The sequence below is a fragment of the Staurois parvus genome, unplaced genomic scaffold, assembly GCF_062004578.1.
Source record: "Staurois parvus isolate SC_StPar_1 unplaced genomic scaffold, SC_StPar_1.0 ptg000928l, whole genome shotgun sequence".
NCBI classification, from domain to species: Eukaryota; Metazoa; Chordata; class Amphibia; order Anura; family Ranidae; genus Staurois; species Staurois parvus.
This window is the reverse complement of record NW_028318724.1, coordinates 338,252-359,749: the sequence shown is the minus strand read 5'-3', so window position 1 is coordinate 359,749 and position 21,498 is coordinate 338,252. Positions and strand designations below refer to the sequence as shown.

The window sequence follows — 21,498 nt, the reverse complement described above, 5'->3', positions numbered from 1 at the left end:
TTATAATTTAATAAATAATCATAAAAATTATAATATAATAATAATAAATTGAATTCAATAATATAATCAAACCAAAAACACTGAAATTTGAAATATAGCGCCAAGTTCGCACATCGCTGAGCAAAGTCGCAAAATCGTTTTCAGTGTCTGATGACGAATGTCCCCACCAATCATTATCACTCAATTCTGCAAGTGGTTCTGATTTACTATCACTGTTCTCTAGCTGGTCTAAAACCACTTTTGACCTAAAGGGACGCTTTTTGGACGCCGTGGACTTTTCTAAGTTTCCAGGCAATAAGAACAGTAAAATTGCAGGCAGGGCACAGGACAAAGCACTCGGGACAAAATGTATGTGAAATGGTTTGATACAGTAATGTTTTACTATGTGATTTTAGTGATTTTAGTGAATGTCACTTTTTGTCATTTTCAAATTTCCTGCCGTTTCGTCCCCTGTATGTCCCGACGCTCGCAGGGGACAGAACCCCGATGACAGATGCCGGCATCCGCCGGAGGACATTGCCGGGGACACTGCAGGAGGGACATCGCGGGAGCGCAGGACAAGGTAAGTGATCGAGGGATCGCGGAGCAGCTCCGCATGGTATTCCCGAGTGTAGCTCGGGGTTACCGCTTGTGGTACTGAAACTTTACCCCAAGCTAAACTCGGGAATACCACCAGGGAGGTTAAACAAAGAGTACAGCACAGAGTAAGAGGATAATGGACACACGTTTCAATGACCACAGTTGTAGTGAATATCTCAAGAATGGCTCAAGCTAACACTTAAGGGGTTACAATCTATTTACAGCAATATACAGTATATAATCTGGATGACTAAGCATTGGCAACCCAACATATATAGCAAAGCATGAATAATGTCAGCAGTCTATAATTATGTACGTATCCATGTATCAATGGTGCCTTTTAGGAATGCAACAATGGTGGTGGGGAAGAGGCCTAGAAACAGCCAGCTCCCTTGCAACAACTGATGCAAGGCAAAGGAATCAGATGAATACCCTTTAGGTATATGTTTATATATAGAAAAAAGGAGGACAAACACATTATCAGTGCTGCCAAAGCACAGAAAGAGGAGGAAATTGCTAAATCTTTTAAGAAAGGAGATAAAACCTTTTTTAAGTACATTGGTGATAGAAAGATAAAATAAGATGGGATAAAATAAGATGGGATCGCTAAAATGAAAACTGGGCACAACACTTATGTTAAAGGAGACCTGGATATAGCAAACCACTTAAACAATTACTTCTCTTCGGTCTTCTCAGAAATAAATTATACTAATAATAAGTTGGGAAATTATATAACAAAGCAATGGGCCCTGATAGTATTCACCCCAGAGTTCTAAGAGAACTTCGAGGTATAGTTGTTGGACCATTACCTGATCTTTTTTAATCAATCTCTTCTAACAGGAGAAGTTCTGCATGACTGGTGGACAGCTAATACTGTACCTATCCACAAGAAGGACAGCAAGGTATAAGCTGGCAATTACAGGCCAATGAGTTTAACATCAGTTATAGTCAAGTTAATGGAATCACTCCTGAAATGAATAATTACTGATTACCTAAAAACACACAACTTGCTGGATCCAAAGCAGCATAGCTTTACCGAGGGCAGATCATGTCAGACTAATCTGATTGTGTTTGTTGACTATATTACCAATGTTTTGGACCAGGGTGGTGCTGTGGACATAGCATATCTTGATTTCAGCAAGGCATGTGATACAGTTCCACATAATGATATAATACAAAAGTTGTACAAGCTAGGACTTAGCCCTTGGGTGGTTCAGTGGATATGCAGCTGGCTAAAGGATAGATACCAGATTGTGGTTGTAAATGGGGTTCACTCAGAACAGAGACCAGTCACTAGTGGTGTACCACAAGGCTCTGTACTAGGTCCTGTTCTATTTAATCTACATGTAAGTGATATAACTAAAGGTTTATTGGGTAAGGTATGTCTTTTTGCTGATAACACAAAGGGTCGATATCCCTGGAGGTGTCTGTAACATGGAACATGATTTGGCATTGCTGGAAGATTGGTCAAAAAAGTGAAAAAAGCAGTTCAATGTTTCTAAATGTAAAATAATGATGCTAATACAAAGAATCCCTTGAGAGAGTACAACATTGGGGGTACTTATTTCAGATGATTGCAAAATGAGCAAACAGTGTGGCCAGGCTGTGGGGAAAGTGAATATAATTCTAGGATGCATCACTAGAGGGTTCACCAGCAGGAGGAAGGAGGTCCTGATTCCTCTATATACAGTGAGGAACAGAAGTATTTGAACACCCTGCGATTTTGCAAGTTCTCCCACTTAGAAATCATGGAGGGGTCTGAAATTCACATTGTAGGTGCATTCCCACTCTGAGAGACAGAATTAAAAAATAAAAAAGGAAATCACATTGTATGATTTTTAAAGAATGTATTTGTCTTGCACTGCTGAACATACAGTGGGGCAAAAAAGTATTTAGTCAGCCACCAATTGTGCAAGTTCTCCCACTTAAAAAGATGAGAGAGGCCTGTAATTGGCATCATAGGTAGACCTCAACTATGAGAGACAAAATGAGAAAACAAATCCAGACAATCACATTGGTTGATTTGGAAAGAATTTATTTTCAAACTATGGTGGAAAATAAGTATTTGGTCACCTACAAACAAGCAAGATTTCTGGGTCTCACAGACCTGTACCTTCTTCTTTAAGAGGCTCCTCTGTCCTGCACTCATTACCTGTATCAATGGCACCTGTTTGATCTTGTTATCAGTATAAAAGACACCTGTCCACAACCTCAAAAAGTCACACTCCAAACTCCACTATGATGAAGACCAAAGAGCCATCAAAGGACACCAGAAACAAAATTGTAGACCTGCACCAGGCTGGGAAGACTGAATCTGCAATAGGCAAGCAGCTTGGTGTGAACAAATCAACTGTGGGAGCAATAATTAGAAAATGGAAGACATACAAGACCACTGATAATCTCCCTCGATCTGGGGCTCCACGCAAGATCTCACCCCGTGGGGTCAAAATGATCACAAGAATGGTGAGCAAAAATCCCAGGACCACACGGGGAGACCTAGTGAATGACCTGCAGAGAGCTGGGACCAACGTAACAAAGGCTACCATCAGTAACACACTGCGCCGCCAGGGACTCAGATCCTGCAGTGCCAGACGTGTCCCCCTGCTTAAGCCAGTACATGTCCGGGCCCATCTGAAGTTTGCTAGAGAGCATTTGGATGATCCAGAAGAGGATTGGGAGAATGTCATACGGTCAGATGAAACCAAAATAGAACTGGTTGGTAGAAACCCAACTCGTCGTGTTTGGAGGAGAGAGAATGCTGAGTTGCATCCAAAGAACACCATACCTACTGGGAAGCATGAGGGTGGCAACATCATGCTTTGGGCTGTTTCTCCGCAAAGGGACCAGGACGACTGATCCATGTACAGGACAGAATGAATGGGGCCATGTATCGTGAGATTTTGAGTGCAAACCTCCTTCCATCAGCAAGGGCATTGAAGATGAAACGTGGCTGGGTCTTCCAACATGACAATGATCCCAAACATACTGCCCGGGCAAGGAAGGAGTGGCTTCGTAAGAAGCATTTCAAGGTCCTGGAGTGGCCTAGCCAGTCTCCAGATCTCAACCCCATAGAAAACCTTTGGAGGGAGTTGAAAGTCCGTGTTGCCCAGCGACAGCCCCAAAACATCACTGCTCTAGAGGAGATCTGCATGGAGGAATGGGCCAACATACCAGCAACAGTGTGTGCCAACCTTGTGAAGACTTACAAGAAACGTTTGACCTCTGTCATTGCCAACAAAGGATATATAACAAAGTATTGAGATGAACATTTGATATTGACCAAATACTTATTTTCCACCATAATTTGCAAATAAATTCTTTCCAAATCAGCCAATGTGATTGTCTGGATTTGTTTTCTCATTTTGTCTCTCATAGTTGAGGTCTACCTATGATGCCAATTACAGGCCTCTCTCATCTTTTTAAGTGGGAGAACTTGCACAGTTGGTGGCTGACTAAATACTTTATTGCCCCACTGTAAGTATTTGAACACCTAAGAAACAGCAAGAATTCTGGCTCTCAAAGACCTGTTACTGTGCCTTTAAAATGTCCACCTCTGCTACACTCATTAATCTAACTTAGTAGCACCTGTCTGAGCTCTTTAAAGATACCTGTCCACCCCACAGTCAGTCAGACGCCAACTACTACCATGGGCAAGACCAAAGAGCTGTCAAAAGACACCAGACACAAAATTGTGGACCTCCACAAGGCTGGAAAGGGCTACGGGGCAATTGCCAAGCAGCTTGGTGAAAATAGATCAACTGTTGGAGCAATTGTTAGAAAATGGAAGAGGCTAAAGACGACTGTCAGTCTCCCTTGGACTGGGGCTCCATGCAAGATCTCACCTCGTGGGGTATCACTGATGATAAGAAAGGTGAGGAATCAGCCCAGAACTACAAGGGAGGAGCTGGTCAATGACATGAAGAGAGCTGGGACCACAGTTTCAAAGGTCACTGTTGGTAGAACACTACGCCGTCATGGTTTCAAATCATGCATTGCATGGAAGGTTCCCCTGCTCAAGTCATCACATGTCCAGGCACGTCTGACGTTTGCCAATGACCATCTGGATGATCCAGAGGAGGCATGGGAGAAAGTCATGTGGTCAGATGAGACCAAAGTAGAACTTTTTGGTCTAAACTTCACTCGTCGTGTTTGGAGGAAAAAGAAGGATGAGTTGTATCCCAAGAACACCATCCCTACTGTGAAGCATGGGGGTGGTAACATCATGCTTTGGGGGTGCTTTTCTGCGAAGGGGACAGGATGACTGCACTGTATTAAGGAGAGGATGAATGGGGCCATTTATTGTGTGATTTTGAGCAACAACCTCCTTCCCTCAGTCAGAGCATTGAAAATGGGTCGTGGATGGGTCTTCCAACATGACAATGACCCGAAGCACACAGCCAGGATAACCAAGGAGTGGCTCCGTAAGAAGCATATCAAGGTTCTGGAGTGGCCTAGCCAGTCTCCAGACCTAAATCCAATAGAACATCTTTGGAGGGAGCTGAAACTCCGTGTTGCTCAGCGACAGCCCCGAAACCTGACAGATCTAGAGGAGATCTGTGTGGAGGAGTGGGCCAAAATCCCTGTTGCAGTGTGTGCAAACGTGGTCAAGAACTACAGGAAACGTTTGACCTCTGTAATTGCAAACAAAGGCTTCTGTACCAAACATTAACACTGATTTTCTCAGGTGTTCAAATACTTATGTTCAGCAGTGTAAGACAAATACATTCTTTAAAAATCATACAACGTGATTTCCTGATTTTTTTTTTAAATTCTGTCTCTCAGTGGGAATGCACCTACAATGTGAATTTCAGACTCCTCCATGATTTCTAAGTGGGAGAACTTGCAAAATCGCAGGGTGTTCAAATACTTCTGTTCCTCACTGTAGATCTTTAGTTAGACCTCATTTAGAATACTGTGTCCAGCTCTGGAGACCTCACTTACAAAAATATATTGATAATATAGAACGAGTCCAGAGACAGGTAACAAAAATGGTGAAAGGTTTGGGGGATAAAACATATCAAGAGTGACTTCAGGAACTTAACATGTACAGTCTAGAAGAAAGAAGGGAAAAGGGAGACATGTTTGAAGCCTTTAGATACATCAAGGGGTGAATAAGGTTCAGAAGGGCAGTATTTTCAACATGAAACCAAAATCAAGAGCTCGGGGACATGACCTTATACTAACTGGAGCAAAGTTCAAAGCTAATCTTAGAAAGTACTATTTTACTGACAGAGTAGTTGATGCTTGGAATAAACTTCCAGCAGAGGCAGTAAGCCAATCAACAGTAAATAGCTTCAAACATGCTTGAGACAAGCATAGATCTATACTCAGACAAAATGTTAACAAAAAAAAAATAAAAAAACAAACAAAAACAAAATAAAAAAACAAAAAAAACAAAAACACACTCCCCCCCCCACACACAAACAAAAAAAGGGCAGACTCGATGGACCACTCGGTCTTTTTCTACTGTCACGTTTCTATGTTTCTATGTTGATATAAATAAACCGTGAATATTTGTGGGTAGTAATTAGAGTCAATCCAAGATTGGGGATAATATCTTCTGCTAGCATACTGGGGCCCTTTTAAAAAGGAAGAGTGATGAGGAATGACAGAGTCAGATGCAAAGTTTATGTGTCTGCTAGCAGTGTCCTTTTCTTTCCTTCCCCCTTACTCTTTATTTATAATGACTTATTAATAAATTCCACACATTCATAACCCTAATATACAGTAAATCAAAACAAGAAATATAAGTATACACCACCATCCAGGTTACAAAAAATCTAATTACCAAGTACAGCATGCACATTTACAATATACATACAGGCGTGCCTGCTCAGCTCATGGCCTTTAAAAAATAAACAATAAATGACTATTAGATTTCTACTCATTATCATTGTTTATATGTCATTTGTGGGTGTGATACACAGAACCAGGTACAATTTTCTCTTTTTCTTTTTTTCCCTTCTCACCCCTCCTCCTCCCTTCTTACCCCTCCTCCTCCCATCCCCTCCCCTCCCCTTCCCTCCCCTTCCTTCCCTCACCTCCATAGCATTATCAACCACCATATAAATTAATAATATTTTGGACACAGGATCAGGGAAGGAATGCCCTATATTTCACCTTTGAGGTGAATTGATTAGACCCACTCCACGTTTTACGAAAACTGTCTTCCTGTCTTTTCACCAATGCCATATGCTCTTTCACATGCATTATCTTAGTAGCTGCTCAAATCCAGTATCCCATCATTGGTGGACAGGAGGACTTTCACTGTGCCGGCATACAGGACCTCGCCATGTTAAAGAGGTTTCTAACCACAGGCTGGCAATATCTACCCCTCGAGAGAGAGAGAGAGAGAGAGAGAGAGAGAGAGGGTTCAGATGTAACAAACATGCTGCTGGGTCCCAATCAAGAGAGAGGCCAGAGATATCTTCTTTTAATAAATTCTATTTTTATTGAAGTTTAAAAAATTACAACAATGGGCAGAAGGGAGAGCCATCGCCAGACAAATATAAAACCACCAAGAGAAAAGAAATGGAAAAGGAAAAAAAATTAAACCGCAGGACTTTAGTTGTTACTCTGTAGATACAGTCTCACATTCTGTGCTTGAACTACCAGTAGTGGGCGCCAAGAGGCTTTATAGGAAAATATAAGCAGGAAGTAACCATACTATAAACACAAGTGACTGGATCAAATATGATAGAACTCCAGGCTTCCACAAACGTAGAGGGTAAAAAACAGCTGTAAAATGTGAAATGGTACACTGCTTCCCAAGGGGGACATAGGCAGGAATATCATCTCTAAAGAAGATAGGAAATTAGGCACAAAACATAAGGGGAAGGATTCAAGGGGATGATCACCCTCCCAGATCCATAATAGTGTCAGGGCGCTCTAACCACGGGTTCCAAATCTTGTCAAACTTGGTAGGACAGTCTCTACTACTGTAGGAAGCCTTGTACAAGGGAAACACTGCGTTAACCAGAGCTTTCCATTGCTGGATGGAAGGAGGGTTAGGTGATTTCCATTTCAAAACAATGAGTAGTCTAGCATAATACAGCAACATACTCTGAAGGACTCTCATGACCTTACGGGAGGTCAAGGGCTCCACTAGACCCAAAAAGCATACTCTCATCAATCAAGGTACTGAAATGGTCATCACCGTTGAGATAGATTGGAGAGCTTTCATCCAAAAGTTATCTATTGTGGAACAGCTCCAAAAGACATGAATGAAGTCTGCATGTGGGGAGGAACAGTGCCAACCCAAGGAGCCAGTAGGTCTGAATTTTTTCACCCTATCTGGTACTAGATGCATACGGTGAACAATTTTGATTTGAAACAGTTTAGCTCTTATGGATATGATAACGAAAGGGATAATCCCAGACATCCTCACCATCCAGGTCAGAAATATCTGACAGCCATTGTTCCCTGCACTTAACCAGGCTTACAGGAAGAGGTGGACTTATTGCCTGGTACAGTACCAAGTGGGCCTTGGAAATGGGCAGAGCAGGGAATCCAGGTCTGTTTCTTGAAGGATAATAACCAGGGAGCCAAACTGGGTAGTACAAGCATTATGTAATTGTAAGTATTGAAAAAAGTACCAGTTTGCCAGGGAATATTTAGCATGCAGAAGTGAAAAGGAGGGCAGTTGGCCACCCCCCAGATCCCCCAGCTTCTTAATGCCCCTTGATGCCCAGATGACTGGCTCCAGAACCCTGAATAACTGTGGCAGAGTTGGGTTATTCCACAAACAGCAGTGTGGGGACCAGATCCAGGACGTTAAAGGGTACGTGACCCCTGTCTTATTCCATGCTCGAATTGTAGTTCACATAGTGCAAGTGAGAGGATAAGGAGCCCTGGTACCTCTATAGAGGAGAAATTGCAAAGCTTCATAGAATCCCAGGACTGCAGCCTCTATCACCACTGAAGCATTCCCTTTGTCAAGTGTGAGCCAGCTATTGGCATTAACCAGCTGCCCAGAAAGTATTGAAAAAAATTTGGAAGAGCTAAGCCTCCCCATAGATGTTGGTTGCTTCAGAGCAGCAAGGCTGAACAGGGGAGGAATATTATTCCAAATAAAAGAGGAAATGCTTGCATCCAATTGTTTGAAGAGGGTCAGCAAAATCCAAATAGGTGCATTATTGAGGACATACAAAAAACAGGAAGCAATTTCATTTTAATTAAGTTGGTCCGTCCAATGAGTGTCAGACTGCTGTTTTTCACGTTTGGCTTTCGCTAACCCCAGTAAAGGTGTAAAATTAAATGGGATAAAATCCACCAGGTCATTAGATACATGTATCCATAAATACTTTATGTGACTCACCAACTGGAGGGGCAGGGCAGGGATTTGTTCCAGTTAATCCCTAATCTGGAAAAAATAGTAAACTCATCCAAAATAGTGAGGGAGGTACAGAAAGACGCCATAAAGGGCTTATTTTAAATCATGGACCTTGAGTCCTTTCACCTGAGGACTAACACAGTGTGCAGCCACAATAGGTTCTATCATCAGGGTGAAGATGGTGGGTGATAGAGGACAGCTCTGTTTAGTGCCTCTTCACATCAAAAAAGGGGCAGAATCTGCATTCCTTAATTTTATAGAGGCTGTAGGATTTTTAGAGGATAGCAATCCACTGCAAGATGGAGGGACCAAATCCCATGCACTCCAGTACAGCCTGCATGTAGGCCCAGTTTACTGAATCAAAGAGCACTTAAAACAAAGATGCGCAAATGCTCAAAATGGCGAAATGCTCGAAACGCTCATTCCTTGCTGGTCTGATGGCCTCCTGTGTAAGTTTTATACAGCGACATGTGTACTTTTTTAACTGAGTTGTTGCACTCATTTTTGATTTACAATAAAACTACTACATTATGAGACATTTTTCAGTTTAATGGTGAATCCTTGTTGGTGTGAGTGCGTTTAATCCCGGGAAAGCTGGAGAGGTGAACGGATGCCAGATTCCTGACTTCAGAGAAGAGTTTACCCTGTATTTTGGGAGAGAGAGCTACTATCTCCTAAGTGCTCATTGCTGTTCTATATATAGACAGCAAGTTGTTCTGGTGAGTCTGCATTTTATCTAAAGGTGGAGGTTACACTATTGTGTTTATATATCACATGGTGGAAACTTTAATCATTTGAACACTGGGACTGTTTTTCTGTCATCACAACTTGTTGACATAATGAACATTGAACATTGGATGCACTTTATTTGATTTTTTATTTATTTGAGAATGCAGAGAGTAATTTGTGTGTATTTTTTACAGTTATTGTAGCGCTGCATTTTATTATGTGATTTTTTAAATTATGGTGGTATATCTACTTATATTGCAAGCAGCTACATATTGATAATTATTATTTTTTGTTGTAGCGCTGACTTTATACACTTGATACACTGAATCAAAGGCCTTCTCAAGCCTGAAAGGTGTAGAGTGTACAGCCTGAAGATTCGTAAAAAGGTGACGGATATCCGTAGACTTATGTGGATTAAACCCCTTTGGTCAGTATCCACTAACATCTCCACAATCTTGGACAGGCATGTGGCAAGGACCTTTCTGAGGATTTTGAGGTCGATGTTGAGGAGGGAAATTGGCCTGAAGGATCCACACTGCAGTAGGTCCTTGCCTGGTTTGACAATAAGAACCACATGGGCAGCACACGTGGAGTATGGGAGAGTCCCTTGCCCATGGTATAACAAAAATAGGTGGTGATGAATCAGGTAGACCGTGTCTCTATATACTGTAATTTGTACCATTTGGCTAGTAGGCCATCAAGACCGAGTGTTTTGCCGGAAGGGAAAACACCCTTCATCTCTTCTAACATTCTGCGAAAACTTTGTGAGTAGTACTGCTTAGACCTTGAAGAAGGGGACACTCCTCGAAAGCTTGTCCTCAAAATTGTATGTTAGTGCAAATAAAAAAAGTATCACGGACAGTACTCAATTGTTTCTACCGGAAGGGAAAGACATATTCGCCGCCTCTAGCTCTTCTTACTTATTGGGTGCATCAAAGAAATCCCTGTCAGCCTGAGATAGAGTGGGGAGTGGCAACCGCTGTAGCCAGCATCTCAGAGCAGAGGAGTCATAAGGGGGAATGGATGAGTACAGACCCTGAAAATACTGCAAAAAAAAACCTAGAGGTCCTTGTCTGGGGTGGAATAAACTGTCCCAGCTGGTTCATTAATGCAAGGGACCTTCGTTCCAGAAAATGATCCACAGATAAATTTGCAAGTAGTATGCCATTCTTCTCCCCCCATTCAAAGAGCAGTTCCCGAAGCTTTAAGTAGGAGCAATGGAACAAATCTGTCTGATGCAGGATTCGCCTGTGCAAGTGACCAATCTCAGTTATTCCATCCTGGGACAAGTCATCTTCTATGGCTCATGTTTGTGCTATGACTCGGGTTCTTCATATCACAGCCCCACCTCCTTACATTACAGTTTCCCCTTTGCACCACAGCAAAATTGCTGAAACCCCTCTTTACATGATAGCACCCCCCTTTACAGAACAGCCTCTTCTTTACATTATAGAGCCTTCTTTACATCACAGCCCCCCGTTGCATTCAAATCCCCCCATATTACATCACAGTGCCTCCATTACTTAATTGTCCTTTGTCACTCCTTCACATCACAACTCCCCACCTTTACATCAGTGTCCTCAGCCCCCATCTCACATCACAGTCCCCCTCCCCTTCACATCAGTGTCCTCTGTCACCCCTTTACATCACAGCCCCCTTACCTAAATCCCAGTCCCCATCACAGCCCCCCTTCTTTGCACCCCATTCCCCTTTACACCCACCCCCTTACTTGCATCTCAGTCCCCTACACAGCCCCCCCTTCCTTGTATCCCAGTCCCCTTCACAGCTGCCCTTTTTTGCACTCTCATCCCCTTTACAGCCCCCCCCATTACTTACATCTCAGTCCCCTGCACAATCCTCCTTCCTTGAACCCCAGTCCTCTTGACAACTTTGCTTACATCTCAATCCCCTTCACTGCCCCCCCCCCCTTTACATGCAATTAAGTCCCTTTCACAGCCCCGCTTTCTTGCAACCCAGTCCCCTTAACAGCCCCCTCTTACTTACATCTCAGCCCCCTGCACAGCCCCCCTTCCTTGCATCCCAGTCCTTACAACCCCCCTTACTTGCTCCCCAGTCCCCTTCACAGCCCCCCTTCCTTGCATAGAAGTTCTCTTCACAGCCCCCCTTTTTTTGCACCCCAGTCCCCTTCACAGCCCCCCTTCCTTGCACCCCAGTCCCCTTCACAGCCCCCTCTTCCTTGCAAGGAAGTTATCTTCACAGCCCCCCTTTTTTGCACCCTAGTCCCTTTTACAGCCCCTCCTTACTTACATCTCAGTCTCATTCACAATTCCTCCCTTCCTTGCACCCCAGTCCCCTTTACAAACCCCCTTCCTTGTACTCCAGTCCACTTCACAGCCCCCCTTCCTTGCACCCAGTACCCTTTACAGATCCCCCTTACTTGCATCTCAGTCCCCTCTTACACCTCCAGTCCCCTTTAAAATCTTCCTTTTTTTGTATACTTTTTCCCCTTTTCCACAGCTCACATCTTCCTTCCTTGCCATTCACAACCCTCCTTTTCTATCCTACCCTACACAGCAGATAGGAGGCAGAAGGCACGGCATGCCTGGACAGAGGGCGGGACATGTGGGACATGCTCTTCATGTTAAAAGGCAGGTGATTGCTTGCTAGGAACGCCTAGCAACCAATCACCGGCTTGTTAACTTGAAAAGTTGGATATCTCCTGCCCGTTGGCTGGACAGGCTGTGCCTTCTGCCTTCTATAAAGAAGAGAGCTGTGGCAGCAGCTCGGTGGTGTTGGGGGGGGGGGGAGTTAGTTGAATTGGAGGATATCAGCTGCAGAGGACATCCACATTGCTAGGCGTCAGAGGCATAGTTTGTATAGGATTTTCATTCAGTCCGTTTGTGGACCACGTTCTGTCATTTAGTGATGCCTGCTGTAGGGTATCATTAGAGGTACAGTGGCGGTGTTTGATTAAGGAAATGTATTGACCTCTCAAGGAGGCTTTAAAGTGTTACTAAACCCACAGCAGTAAAATCAGTCTGGTGTGTATTGCCAGAGAGTTTTTTTCTTCTTAAAGAGAGTGCATGAGATCAGCACAGAGCCAATCAGCACTGTCCAGACAGAGGGACAGAGGTCCGACAGCCTCATAGGAAAATCAGGGAAGAAATTAAAACTTCTCCTACAAGCTTTAACCAGTGCTCTGCTGGATATTGATAGAAGTCACAAGACTGCTCTAACTGCTGATGAGAAAAGGTATTTAGCAGTTTATATTTACTAAAATAATTGCATTTCCATGTTTTGTGTACTGTGGGAGACCAGATATAGTAAATGCAGGCTCATGGGTTTAGTAACACTTTAAAGGCATCCCATTCCAACTGAGGGTCCACAGTGTCCTTATTAAAGTCCAGGTAGAGAGCAATATGGTCCTCAATCTGGTTTTCAATATCAGGATTTCAGAGCTAACCACACTGAAGACACCACGGGGGCCTAGCATTATAACCCGCTATGGATAAGGTAAGGAGCAAGGGACTATGATTGGAAATTCCACCAGGAAGATACTCGGCTGTCGTGAGTTGATTTAAAACCATAGGAAAACCCAGGGCTAGGCAATGTGAGCTGCAGAGCCATGAGGTGAGGAATAATAGGAGTAGAGCTTATCAGTTGGATATTTCCATCGCCAAAGTCCAGTAAAATTAAGGGCTTCCAACCAAACTTTAAAGCTCAGAGGAGACTGGTGATTTGGATTGGTGGCATCTAGCAAGGAGGTCTAACACAATGTTAAAGTCACCAGTACTTTATCAAACCGGGCCGTTAGGATCTTTTGATCAAAAGAAGGGGGTATGTATAAGCTGACAACAAGTAAGTCATGCCCCTGATATTCTAAACCACAGCCACATATCTGCCCGCTGGGGTCCGTGATCACTGATTCAGGGTAATGACTTGCTGACCAGGATAGTGACACCTCTCATGTACTGTATACCAAATAAGAGGCATGAATAACCCTCTAAATTCATGGCTTATTTAATGCAAGGACCTTACTGCTGGCGAGATGTGTTTCCTGTAGAAAAATCAAATGGTGTTTTTTAAATATTGGAAAACCAAAGTTCTTTTCATTTTCAATTTCATACTCCTGACATTCCAGGAGACAAGATTAATAAAACCCATCATGATCAGTGCAGTCATAAATGGAAATTTTGTAGGGATGGAATTTGGTAGAGTAAGGAGAAAAGTAAGGCCAAGTAGCACCATTCCTGCAGCAAAGCACCAAATGTACAATAAAGCTAGCAGCAAACAATACAGAAGCAATATATTAACACAAATATCAAAGTCATTTTCAAAAGTGGTCTTGGGCCAAAGAGCCCAAACACTGGTAAAAAGAACAGAAAGATCAAATCTTGCAAACTCTCTGTCTCTAACAGCAGTCATGACAGAACAGCCTCTAACCAAGCTGAGCAACTAGACCAGAAATATCTTTAATCAAAGCATGCAACTCTTGACCATAGGGGCGAATTCTGGAACATATCCAGAAAATATGAAAGAGTGCTCCCCTTTTTTCTTTGCAATGCCAACAAATGGGGTCAGTATTAGAAAACATACAGTACAGCTTCTATTAAGATCTATACCATCTAGTCAAAAGCTTTTACCCTGCTTCCTGCACTCTCCAAAAAATAGAACATTTATGTATGAAATAATAGATACAATCTCTGATCAGCCGAAAATTTTATATTCAAATCTTTTTTCCCATGCAGACATAAAAAAGGGAACATATACGAATATGAGGGTGCTATCGATACAGCATATGCCTTAGAGAGTCTACTCCATACTGGCTGGCCCTCTACACTCAATCCCTCAAAACTAGTTGGCAAATCTATAAATTCTGAACCCTGAGGTATTGAAATAAGATAGTGCCATAGTTGTATTGCCTGCCATATTGTCTTAGATGGTATAAGCATTGGAACTCACCTACTTTTAAAGCAGTAGTAAACTGTGTCCACAAAAATAAAATCTCCTGCAAGGTAAAGGCATAATGTGCATCACATACTAGCACATTATGTAAAACTTACCACCTTAAAACAAAGCTCTCCAGCGGTTCACTGTCACTACTGTAGAGGCTTCCATCTTCACCTGGTCTTCCTTCCAGGTTCACGAGCTCCAGCCATCTAACTGGCTGAGACGCATTGACATCACTCTCTCGCATGCGCACTGGAGTCTCAGGACACGGGACAGTGCTCTGAAGGAATGGCATGGGTTCAGTTCCAGTTCCAGAAAAAAAAGTAGAACATGCTGCATCTTTTCTACACTGAACTGTACTGGAACCCAGTAAAACGCATCAAAAATGCACTGGAATGCACATTTCCATATTTAAGCTGAAGAAAAAGAGAGGGGAAGAAATGAACTGGAACGCATCCAAAACACATCAAAAACTTACCGGAATACATCAAAAACACACCAAAAACACATAAAAAAAAGTGCACACAGAAATGCATCCGGACTGCATTTCTATGGCGTAAAACGGCCCTAAAGCTTGTGGGCCCTGATGCAAAAGTTGACCTGCCCCTCTGGCAGCTCCCCACTGTGCACCAAGATAATCCAAGTGGCTACACTTTACATATTGAGTGGGTAATTCAAAAGATTTGATAAGCAGCTGCCCAGAGCAGCCCAATGCATATGGCTGCAGCTTTTACATTTGGATGTGGAGAGAATGGCACCATATCCTGGCATACAGATAAATAATATCATACAGTAATAAGGTTACAATGTTTGCCCACTGTGCTCCCATGTTTCTTCTGTCTTCCACCCCTGGCATCTCTGTCACCATTGGTGTCCTGTAGACAGGTCCGTGGCATTGGAGAGTTCTGAGGAATTCTGAGGTCTCCTCCACTGATTGCTGCCACACTGTGGACCTTCTAATCTTATATCTGCATCTGTGACAGCATACTCCCATCTACAGAATACACTACTTTCTTCTTTGTGGTGACACACCTGCCCCTTGCTTGCAAATGTCTCTGTGCTGAAGTCAGTTTATATCAGCACATAGCAGATTCTCAGCTCCATTGATTTCTATCATGCTCCCTAAGTCCCCTGGGTGCGACTTGGCATGCCATGTGACTTGCAAATCCCATGCCAAGTTGCACCCTATTGTCCGCAATTACAGCGGTCATATCGATGTAGGTCCGACTTGGTCGGAGCTGCACTGATTTCTAAAGTACTTGAATAGACAACAGTGTCTTGCAAATCGCACCTCAAATCGTCATGACATCCGACTTTGAAATCGTGTGACTTCACTAGTCACACGATTTCAAAGTTGGCATCAGTGTGACCAATGTGTAAAGCTCAAACATGTGTATATATATATATATATATCAGGGGTGGGCTGACCATTTGGAAACTCTGGCACTGCCCGAGGGCCCGGGGTAAGTAGGGGGCCCCATGAGATGCCCCTGGTACCTTTTTCATAGGCTTTTTTGAGTTTGGGCAAGGACACAGGGGCCCCATGATCCCTTATCGTCCGGGGGCCCCATGAGTTGTCAGTCCGCCCCTGCTATATATATATATATATATATATATATATATAAATAAGACACACACACTCTTAAGCAGCCCACACATTATACAATTTTCTTTCCTTCCACCACAGGTTGAAAGAAAGAAAATTGCTTGATTCCGTCATCAACACAGTGAGTGTTGATGGGGGGAATCCCTCCCGCTGCACTATTGTATTGTGACAGTGGGAAGAGAAAAAAGAAAGAAAGGAAAACAAAAAATAAAGATAGACATTGTACACATTCTACAGATTACCTTCTCCTAAATCGATCAGTTCTGTTTTGTCTCTTCCCCCTCCCCAGTTTCCAAGGCACCTTGACTTTTTCTCTAAGGTGTTGGGTGGGGTGCAGCAACCTATTGGCTCAGTAGACAGCCGGAGGCAGATCAGCTGTAACTGTGCAAATCACTCTTCTGTGTCTCCTCGTCATGCTGGGTGGCGATTCCTATACAGACTGCTTTTTCTTTTCTGCTTCTTCAATTAGTGACAGGGCGAGGATGGGGAGGGGGATTGCAGGGGCAGCACACACCTATGAAAGCTATAGAAGATTAATGTGACAGAGGGGCTGTGCAGGGCCCCCTTGGGCAAGGGCGGGGTCTTAATTGTGACTCCTGTGACCCCTATCGCCAGTGTCTACAGTGCAAAATCCACTGCAGCCCTGCCTAGAAACCAATCAGCTTCCATTTAGTTTCTTTTTTGTCAAAGCTTAATTGAACAAGCTGTAGTTAGAAGCTGATTTTCTACCATGCACAGTTGCACCAGATTTTGCACTCTCCAATAATTCAGCCCCTGTGTGTCAACAACTTCTGTGCATGGCACTGATGTCTTGGAGGAAGGGAGCTTTGGTTTTGGCACTGGAACATACAAATGACTAGTCTTCTGACATGTGGCTGTCAAACACCTTTCCTTTAATGGACCTTAGCAATCAGCAAACACTTTCTGAGACTGGGATCCCTAGGCTTCTGTGAGTGTAATATCCAACATAATCTGGGGCAAACCTACAGGGGTTGCAGGGGTCCCAATTGCAACTTGACCCCATGCTGCAGGGCACCTGAGCAGCCCCCTGTACACCTGGATAGAAGGAGCAGCAGGGGTAGCTGCATTTACGAGTGAAACTCGAAAAATTAGAATATCATGCAAAAGTTCATTTATTTCAGTAATGCAACTTAAAAGGTGAAACTAATATATGAGATAGACTCATTACATGCAAAGCAAGATAGTTCAAGCCGTGATTTGTCATAATTGTGATTATTATGGCTTACAGCTCATGAAAACCCCAAATCCACAATCTCAGAAAATTAGAATATTGCATGCAATCAATAAAACAAGGATTGTACATAGAACAATATCGGACCTCTGAAAAGTATAAGCATGCATATGTACTCAGTACTTGGTTTGGGCCCCTTTTGCAGCAATTACTGCCTCAATGCGGCGTGGCATGGAAGCTATCTCCCTGTGGTACTGCTGAGGTGTTATGGAAGACCAGGTTGCTTCAATAGCGGCCTTCAGCTCTTCTGCATTGTTCGGTCTCATGTCTCTCATCTTTCTCTTGGCAATGCCCCATAGATTCTCTATGGGGTTCAGGTCAGGCGAGTTTGCTGGCCAATCAAGCACAGTAATCCCACAGTCATTGAACCAGGTTTTGGAGCTTTTGGCAGCTTGGGCAGGTGCCAAGTCCTGCTGGAAAATGAAGTCAGCATCCCCATAAAGCTCGTCTGTGGAAGAAAGCATGAAGTGCTCCAAAATCTCCTGGTGGACGGCTGCGTTGACCCTGGACTTAATGAAGCACAGTGGACCAACACCAGCAGATGATATGGCTCCCCAAATCAACACAGACTGAGGAAACATCACACTGGACTTCAAGCATCTTGCAGTGTGTGCCTCTCCATTCTTCCTCCATACTCTGGGTCCTTGGTTTCCAAATAAGATGCAAAAGTTGCTCTCATCAGAAAAGAGGATTTTGGACCACTTAGCGCAGACCAGGTCTGTTTTTCTTTAGCCCAGGTAAGACACTTCTGACGTTGTTTGTTGTTCAGGAGCAGCTTGACAAGAGGAGTATGACATTTGAAGCCCATGTCCAGGATCCGTCTGTGTGTGGTGGCTCTTGATGCACTGACTCCAGTCTCAGTCCACTCCTTGTGAAAGTCCCCAACACTTTTGAATGGCCTTGTCTTGACAATCCTCTTCAGGCTGCGGTCATCCCTGCTGCTTGTGCACCTTTTTCTTCCACACTTTTCCCTTCCACATAACTTTCTATTAATGTGCTTTGATACAGCACTTTGGGAACATCCAACTTCTCTTGCAATTACCTTTTGAGGCTTTCCCTCCTTATGGAGGGTGTCAATGATGGTTTTCTGCACAACTGTCAGGTCAGCAGTCTTTCCCATGATTGTGATTCCTACTGAACTAGACAGAGACCATTTAAAGGCTCAGGAACCCTTTGCAGGTGTTATGGCTTAATTAGCTGATTAGAGTGGGAAACTTTGAGCCGAGAATGTTGCACCTTTTCACAATATTCTAATTTTCTGAGATTGTGGATTTGGGGTTTTCATGAGCTGTAAGCCATAATCATCACAATTATGACAAATCACGGCTTGAACTATCTTGCTTTGCATGTAATGAGTCTATCTCATATATTAGTTTCACCTTTTAAGTTGCATTCCTGAAATAAATGAACTTTTGCACGATATTCTAATTTTTCGAGTTTCACCTGTATGCTCTCCATATTTCTCCTGCAGCCACTGAATTCCATCAGGAGGTAGAGGAAGAGAAGAAGGCATTCAGCGGCTTCAGGAGGAACATGGAGAGATTGGTTCCTCTATATGTAGCAGCTCCTCCTATCCAGTTCTTTTCTTCTGCCCCTGTGCTCTCCATCCCCTTGTGCTCTCTGGCACCCCTGTGCTCTTTTCCAGCCCCCCCCCTCTCGTCCCCCGCAGCTGTGCTGACTTTCCCCTTTCCTGCCGGCAGCTGCGGGGAATCTGTCAGGATGGAGAACAGGGAAGGAGTTGGTAAATGTGTCATGCCCCTTCCTTTTCTGAATGGAGAGTCCGTGATCGGTACTTCATAACTGAAGCATAGTAAACTGTGTTTGCTATGTTTCAGTTTTTGAATGGAGGGGAAGCTCTGTACAGAGCTATTCCTATCCATTCATCCAGTGCAGCTGAGGCTGTGGATGGAGGGCTGTGTCATCAATCTCTTTTCTCTGTCTCAAAGGTGGAACATCACAGGTCTGTTTAGACCCCTGATATCTCACCAAATTCCCCCAATGAGGCTCCTAAAACAATTGTAAACATTTATTTAAAAAAAAAAATTGTAAAAAAAACTTTACAAAAGGAAAAACAAAACAACAAAAATAAAAAAACAGCTGATACCAGTGGCGAAAGTACCAAGGTCACAAAGGTTGCACTTGCAAAAGGGCCCTGATGTTCTGCCACCAGGCTCTGAGGAAAGAGCCCCAGCTGAGGGTCAGTGGGGCCCTTCATATTTTCTTGCACCAGGGCCCTGAAGCTTCTTGTTATGCCACTGGAAACAATAAATAAACCCATTTACATTTTAGGAGCAAATATTGCCACATAAGCAGCCAGCCAGCAGCAGGCTATTGGATTGCATAACTTGTCTGGTTGCTGTCTTTTAGGTCCATTATTGGACCTAAAAGACAATAAATGACATGACATGGGAGAAGGATAGGTAGCTCTGCATACAAATGACTCTCATATGTAAAGACCCAAAAATAAACCTTCATGACTTTTGAACATAAAGTTAAAATATTTTCCAAAATTCAACAAGGTACTGACTATATCTTACATATTACAAGGTAATAGCTTATTTTTAATACATTCATATCGGCACACAGTATACTCAAGATACCTAACTAAAGTTACCTTCAACATTTCTAAATGAAATTACTCCTTTTAAATGTTTGGATACTAATTACTTCATGAGGTAGTTTATGTAGCTAATCTAAATGTGTTGGCTGGTCATGAGAGTGTTCATATGGTTTTGGCTGGTCATGGGGTGGTCATAATGTTTTGGTTAATCACTGAGATGGTCATAATGCTTTGGCTGATCAAAGGAGCGGTCATACTGTTTTGGCTGAACATGAGAGTCGTCATAACGTTTTTGGCTGATCATGTTTTCACTGGGCATGGGGGTAATCATAATGTTTTGGCTGATCAGTAGAAACAATGTTTTGGCTGATTATAGAGGTGGCCATAATGTTTTGGCTGATCATGGGGGTGGTCATATTGTTTTGAATGATCATGTGGGGGTGGTCATAATGTTTGACTGAAGGTAAGTGTGGTAACAGTGTTTTGGCTGATCATGTGGGGGTGGTCATAATGTTTTGGCTGTTCATAGGGGTAGTCATAATGTTTTGGCTGATCATGGGGTGGTCATAATGTTGTGGCTGATGATATAGGTGGTCATAATGTTTTGGCCGATCATGTTGGGGTGGCCATAATGTTTTGTCTGATCATGGGGGTTGTTATAATGTTTTGGCTGATAGTGTAGGGGTGGTCATAATGTTTAAGGTGATAATATGGGGGTGGTCATAATGTTTTGGCTGTTCATGGGGGTGGTTATAAGGTTTTGGCTGATAATAGGGGTGGTCATAATGTTTTGGCTTTTGATGAGAGTGGTCATAATATTTTGGCTGATGATAAGACTATTATGAGCATATTATGAGATTTGTCATAATGTTTTGGCTTATCTTGAGTATTGTCATAACATTTTGGCTGATTATGGGGTTGGTCATAATGTTTTGGCTGGCCATGTAGGTGGCAAAAGAGGAACCCTGTGAGTGGAGAGCTCACTGGAAAAGAAGTCCTCAAGAGAACAAATCTGCAGCTTGAAAACACTATATTTATTGAAAATCATGTACCAAATACAAAAAGGCAACAACTCCCTCCACCCCACACAATAAAAGTCATGACAACATTGCCATATGGTAAAACACCTGCCTGGGCACACAGGCAAACTATCCACACACATGGGGCATACTCAGGATGACAATAAATAAATGACTGAATGAGGGGCCATGAGGCCAATGATGAAACCAATAGAGGATCAATGAAAGGTGAAGACTGGGTGATGGATGGATGGATGGTATGGATACTCAGATCAATCAATGATGGTCAAGGGGCAAACACAGACAGGCCAGTAAATACTTGGTCCAAGTCAGTCCTCATGGGGGTCACGTGCATGTATTACAGACCCCTATAGTCCATGGGGGGTAATCCTCATATATCTGCGAATGTAGATAATTATCACAGGGGTATCAAGTGAAGCCAGGGGCAGCACAGCCAGGGGTAGCATTGACAATTATCATCATGGATAAAGTATTAATCGTGGATTAGGT

General features: G+C 43.2%; 1 protein-coding gene across 2 annotated transcripts in view; it reads right to left on the bottom strand.

Moving 5' to 3' along the window:
• The window catches only part of LOC149441980 (leukocyte elastase inhibitor-like), an 81,079-nt gene that overhangs the window by 58,306 nt on the left and 1,275 nt on the right, over positions 1-21,498 (bottom strand). The window contains exon 1 of one of the 2 annotated variants that reach the window (XM_089656674.1): positions 16,400-16,548. The exons of the other annotated variant lie outside the window; for it this stretch is intronic. The gene's annotated coding sequence lies outside the window, so the exon portion shown is untranslated. Of the gene's footprint in view, positions 1-16,399; positions 16,549-21,498 lie in introns of those variants that run through there. 2 annotated transcript variants of the gene reach the window in all.